The following is a 6,761-nucleotide window of genomic DNA, read 5'->3' on the forward strand; positions in this document are numbered from 1 at the left end:
GGTGAAGACCAGATAGTTCGTGGCTTATCTACTCTTTTGGTACCAAAGGTATGTGGAAAATAATTTATATCTGTGGGCTCTGGGGTTACAAACATGTGACTGAGTATTTGATGGGATTCTATTGTTTGGGAGAAGTATGAAAAGTTGTAAGTGACAGTAATCCTTTACTCATTAATTCTGAATTAATATAAGTTAATTACTGGATATGTAGTAACCAAAGTTTTAATTTTGAATCAACAAAGTCCAGATTCATGAGGTTTACCTTGTTTAATTAATTTGAGAAAGAGCATGAATATGTTAAAGTTCTTGTGTGGTTGATTAGTCCCCTTTCTGTAAACTTTGATGCAAATTATAGGGCACCAAGTATTCAGAGGCTATGAAACAAAGAAGTGAGGACCCATCTCTAGGGGAGACAAACTATGCTTTTCTCTGCTTCTCTATTTCACATTTGTTGGACAATGTAACCTTTTTACTTTACTGTGTGAATGTGAGAATAATATAAATGATACCCACTCACGTGGCGCAACAGTACCCAGTTGATGCCACGCGAATGATCACGCTGACACAGGAGTGTACCTTGCTACCTGCCCGCAATGTTCTGGGTTCCCAAATGAAAGACACACACACACACACACACACACACACACACACACAGTCTTTATATTTTGACATGATGCCTAAAATAGCTCAGTGTCTGGGTCTTTTTCTAACCTCCACATGGTTACTCCACCCCCTCCTATTTTTCTGAGTTATTACTTACTAAAATCTATATTCCATCTTTGCTGCCTTAGACCCAGACATGGAGCCCTCTTGGGCTGCAGTGGTCCCAGGCTCCTACATTTTGGCTATGCTCTCTGTCCTGCCTGTCTTCTTCTTCTCCTGGCATGGCAGCTCTCCTTCATCCTTTTCCTTGGTCCTTTGCCTGGAAATCCTAAAAGTCCTGCTTTCTGTCTCTCTGCCCAGGCATTGGCTGCTGGCAACTTTATTTGCCAATCAAAACCAACAGGGGCCAAGGTTCCTCAGTGTCTTATGTGCAGATGTGCAGATTCTGATGGGGGCCCAAATTAACATAATACAGCAGCATTAGACCAAACCCACAACAATGTTTCCTGTGAGGACTGAATGAATCTAAAACATGTACAGAGCTTCACACAGTACTTGAACACAAAAACCCTCACTGTTTACAAATAACAGGCTATTCATTTTATTTTATATAGGAACAAATAAAATAACTAAAACATCAATAAAAAAATAAAACAAACAAATAAATATAAATAAATAAATAAACAAATAAATAAATACCCCTGATGACAAACTCATCAAACCCCCAATAGGATGGCTCGATGGCACGATATTCAATGGTTACCCTGCATCAGGATTATATGATGAGCTATCCCTGCTTTAGCCTGTGACTTTCACACTTATTTCTAATCCAGTATATGCCAGTGGTATACTTTGAGGGTCTGTATTGCTTACAGGTTCCAGTGAATTCTAATGCTGCTGATCACAGGAGGATTTTGGTTTTTTGTTTGTTTGTTTGTTTGTTTGTTTTGTTTGTTTGTTTTGTATTTTTAAAAGGAATATAAAACTATTTATTGACCACTGTTCACCATTATTTACAATAAAGTAAATATACAGTTGGATGACATTCTGAAACTACAAAGTTACTTTTCTGGCTCATTAAACCAGATCCCAAATACTGAAAAGATTGATCCTACTAGTAAGGAATGAGTCAGGGTAAAGAAAAGTATGCAGGTCATTAATTGATATTAGCAAATTTTGTTCTTTCAGTCAGCAGGTCTTAAATTGCCAACATCAGCTCCAACCATGATTCTATTTCCACATTAAACAGACTCCATGAATCATAACCTTTTAGTACAGATTTTAACTTTCTGCAAAGGAATGTTGGCTTATCAGAGGAACCTTTACAAGACTGGCTGACGGGGTCCTGCCTCTGTAGACCAGCTGGCCTCTGTAAGTCAGAGCTCTAGAGTGCTGGGATTAAAGGTGTGCACCACCACACTTGGCCCACGTCTTGTTACTGAATCACACTACTACTTTGTCTAATTCCATTTTCTGAAGGGGGGAGTTGATATGGACAACATTCTGTAAATAAACTACTATGTTTACTTGATAATACATCAATTCTCATGTGGTTGCTTTTAAACTCTCCAATAAATTAGACTCTGCTTAATCTGAAAGGTTACGGTTTAGGAAAATGTTCACAATGATGGAATCTCATCAACTTGTGTTTTCTTCAGTTGTTTTGAGTATTAAAAACAAGACAATACAAACAAGTTATGTGTTCTATGTATACACCGCATAAGAACAAAAACTCCAGAATGGCCATTCTGTGTCCCAGTTAAAAATAAGTTCTGACCTTAGTAATGACTGTAAAATCTCCCCAGCGTTTAAGAAAAGCTATTCTTTAAAGCTGAGGAAACACAACATGGTATCAAATATTCTATTGTTAAAGGAAGCCACTACAGAAAGCTCTTACTTGCTTAAATGAATCAGTGCCTTTTGATGCCGAACAAAACCCAAAAATTATCCCAGCTACTATCAATACTTTTAAAACCAGCATATCAAACTTGATTTTTATTAGAATGCTATTTTTCCACACTAGTAATTCAAAACCCAAGATCCAGATTATATATATATATGCAAACAATTACTGTGCTTTATCTTCAGGACAAGAATGCCAAGTCAGCCTCTCCTCATAGAAGGCAATGACAATCTGAGGACACTTCATATTCGCCTCCTTTGCCAGAACCAAGCCAGCCTCATCTGAGTCTTTCCACTTTATGAGAAACATTAACTCCACTGCTGTCTGTGGCACTGATTATTCGTTCAGGATCAAGACCCCTGGCCAAGCCCCTGGTTTGTCAGCAGCATCTCTTTTCTTCTTCGAATTGCTATCATCAGATTCACTGTCAGATAAAGATTTCCTTTTTGTACCATCTTTTTCTTTACCAGCTTTTTTAGAATTAAGAAATGCTTCAATTAATTCTGGACAATCTAAATTTCTTTTCTGGTTCCCAAGTATTATCAGCATCTGTGAACCCCTTCCACTTCAGGAAATACTCCACCTTCCCAGTCACTACACGACGGTCCAGTACTTTTTCTACCACAAATTCTTCAGGCTCTGCCTTTTCAACTTTTTTACTCTTTCCATTCTGTTTCTTTCCCATATTTTTGCAATGTAGTTTTATTGGAGGCCATTTTTTAAATTTACTCGGAGACTTGAAGAGCCTCAGATGCTCAGGGCTGCGGATCCTGCAGTCTCCCGCCTGTGCGTTCAGCTCCGCCCTCACAGGAGGATTTTGTAAGGCTTTCTCTAGCAGCCAAAAACGCACAAGAGTGGACTAAGACAAGGGACAGGAAGATTGCAAGTCTCTGGGTCTATGCCAACTGTAGCATTCAGAAGAAGTGTCTGCCATTGGAGAGAAGAGTCTCATGTACCTGGAAGAGGGGGAAGGTAGGCTTTGCTCAGAAGCATGGGAAAAGATGTTGAATTCCGATAGTTACTATAGGCAACTGGCAGCTGAGAAAGCAGGCTAGACACATCAGTGTTTGGAATTAATACAAGTAAAAAAAAAAAAAAAACTGGCAAATATCACATTTCTTCTTAGTTAAGTTTTCCTCTCTTCACATGTCCTTACTGTCCCCCAAACAAGTCACAATTATAGTAGTTTCTTTTCCCCACCTTCAATTAATTTTATTATTTCCTAGAGATGGTTATAATTTAGATTCAAGGAAATGAATTCTTGAGAGAAATTTAATCTAATTTATTTTAATTTAGACTTGACTTACTTTCTAAATCTCATCTTAAATATCTTCTTCTCTCTCTATCTCTTCCCTTTATCATTTCCTGTGCCTTAGAGAATTTTCCTGTGCAACATAGGCATATGCTGAGTGTGGGGCAGGGATAAGTCTCTAGAAGTTCTAATGTTAATTTGTCCCTGGCATTCCTTACCCATGCCAGCTAAAGTTACAATATGATAGAGAGAGCTTATATAACTCTGAAACAATTCTCAGGACAGAATCATGAAACAGAAATATCACGATATCTTGGGATATCAATATTAATGTTGCAAAGTTGACAAGAAGAAAGGCTTGCTGGGATTTCTAAAGTGAATAAATATTTGAGGCAGACTGAAAATATGTTAATGCCAGTCCAAGTGTCACTGATACAAATGATCTCGTACACATGAGAAATGCCTTTAGATCAGTAGATAGTGTGTTTACATAGATGCTTCTAAACCTACTGGCAATATATTTGATGAATATCTTTTAATATGAAAGAGCTTCAGCTATCTGCTCTGGGTAGCACAAAGGCACTCTGCTCATTTTTCCTTCTTCCCTCTCATATCAGATCTCTCTAAAGTCACTGAGACAGATATAACAGGGAAAACAATAAGCTAAGATCTGGAGCCATTTCTTTAATTTGATGACACTAATACAGGGAAATGACTCCCCAACCATGTGTTAGTGAAGTAGCATTTTGTTTTGTACTGCTAATCTACAATGATGAAACAATCTCTACCATCCATCTGTCTATCCATTATCAGCATGTAAGATGCATCCCAAGACTTATGTGCTTCTGAAACTCTTCTGGTGGTGCTCTTAATAAGTAAGATCTTGTGAATAAGTCTCCATATTCTTTAGAAACCATGGCTTTCTTTATATTTTAAGGACAATAACAAAAGCATATTTTTTATGTTGCTGCTGTCATTGCAGAGTTCTTTTACATATAATTAGGGATTGTAAAGCTTGGTAAGATAAAAGATTGTTAGTGATATTGACATGGCATTTGTCTTTCTGGCATTATCAAGCAACATAGAAGTCACCAAATGCCAAACCCTTAGTGTCTCCTTACTACCCGTGAAATGACTTTGGAAATACAAGATACTCCTTCTAAGTAAATCTGAAGGAGTGTGATGTACAGAGAAATAGTTTTGTTTGCTCTGCCTTTTAAAAAGAGTGTTGCTTCCTGACTCAAACAGACAGATACACACAACCAAACACTAGATGGAGGTTGGGGAGTCTTGCTGAAGAGTTGGGGGATGGACTGTGGAACTTGGAGGAGATCAGGACTCCTCAAGAAGACCAACAGAGTCAACTAACCTGGACCCATGAGGGCTCCTGAAGACTGAACCACCAGCTAAAAACCATACAAGGGCTAGACCTAGGCATCCCTGCACATATGTAGCAGACATGCAGCTTGGTCTTCATGCATGTCCACAAACAACTGGAGCAGTGGCTGTCCCTAAATCTCTTGTCCGCTTGTGGGTCCTGTTCTTAGTGGGCTGACTTGTCTCAACTCAGAGGAAAAGAATGTCACCAGTCCTACAGTAACTTGAACTGCCAGGGTAGTTTGGTATCCTCCAAGGAGGACCTCCGCTTTCTCAGATGAGAGAAGGGAAGGTGAGTGAGAGGAGGAGTTGCATGGGGGGGGTGAGGGGGGCTGGGAGGAGTGGTGGGCTATGATCAGGATGTGAGGCAAGCAAATAAACAAATTAATGGAGAAAAGTGTTGCTCTGCTACTCAGGCTGCCCTAGAACTCACAATCCTACTGCCTCAGTTTCCTAAGTACTGGACTTACAGGCTGGACACATCATACCTCCCCAGAGAGGTTTTGTTTTTACCCCCTAGCCTACTGTCTTCAAAGGAGATTAGAATCTAAAAATTTTTCAACTGGGCATGCAACGCAGAGCTTGGCTAGTGTACTGGCTGGTTTTGTGTCAAATTGACACAGCTGAAGTTATCACAGAGAAAGGTGCCTCAGTTGAGGAAATGCCTCCATGAGATCCAGCTCTAAGGCATTTTTTTCAATTAGTGATCAAGGGGGGAGGGCCAGCCCATTGTGGGTGGTGCCATTCCTGGGCTGGTAGACCTAGGTTCTATAAGAAAGCAGGCTGAGCAAGCCAGGGGAAGCAAGCCAGTAAGTAACATCCCTCCACGGCCTCTGCATCAGCTCCTGCTTCCTGACCTGCTTGAGTTCCAGTCCTGACTTCCTCTGGTGATGAACAGCAATGTGTAAGGGTTTACCCTTTCCTCCCCAGCTTGCTTCTTGGTCATATTGTTTGTGCAGGAATAGATACCCTGACTAAGACAGATAGTAAGGAGGAAAACTTGTGGCATCCTTTGTTTCATTGATCAACTTTGAAACAGTATCCAAGATTATAGGTGCTTGATAAGTCTCTCATTCTGATCTTCTGCCTTCTTAGCACCACTGCTTCTCAGTTCCCACCACGCAGGTTTCTCTACCTTTATTTGCCTTCAGTCTGGGTTGATCCAGAATCAGACATACCACTAGGTTTTAAATACAGTTGGCTTATTGGGGGAGGCACTATAAGTGACTGGGGAGATACCAGAGAGAAATGAAAGTATCTTGTAAAAGTTGCATGATCCGATCCACTACACCTATAGGCATATGGTACGTAAGGATGTTGAGAAGACATCTTGGGATTATTTCGACAAGAGTAAACAAGCAGAGTGATTTATACACAAACCATAAAAGCAGTGGCTAAATCCTCTTCCCTGGCACTGTTAAATCCCAGGTCTTTAGGATTTTCCATTCATATGCAGAGTGGCTATTCTGGACTTCTGAGTCAACCAGCAGAGGTTCTGAGTCCATATGGAGGACCAAAGAGGTGCTGAGCACCTGAAGTCTCTGTTCTACACAGTCCTCTTATGGAAAAACAAAAACAAACAAACAAACAAAAAACTTATTTCTACTTACCTTGGGGAGCACACGG

The 6,761-nt window shown here is 40.0% G+C and overlaps 1 pseudogene across 1 annotated transcript; it reads right to left on the bottom strand.

Annotated features, from left to right (window-relative positions):
- Window positions 1-2,671: 2,671 nt before the first annotated feature.
- LOC308433588 (chromobox protein homolog 3-like) lies at window positions 2,672-3,222 on the bottom strand (annotated as a pseudogene). Its single transcript has one exon. The product of its transcript is annotated as a chromobox protein homolog 3-like (transcript).
- Between the last annotated feature and the right edge of the window lie 3,539 nt (window positions 3,223-6,761).

The sequence above is a fragment of the Micromys minutus genome (assembly GCF_963924665.1).
Source record: "Micromys minutus genome assembly, chromosome: 20".
Classification (NCBI taxonomy): Eukaryota; Metazoa; Chordata; class Mammalia; order Rodentia; family Muridae; genus Micromys; species Micromys minutus.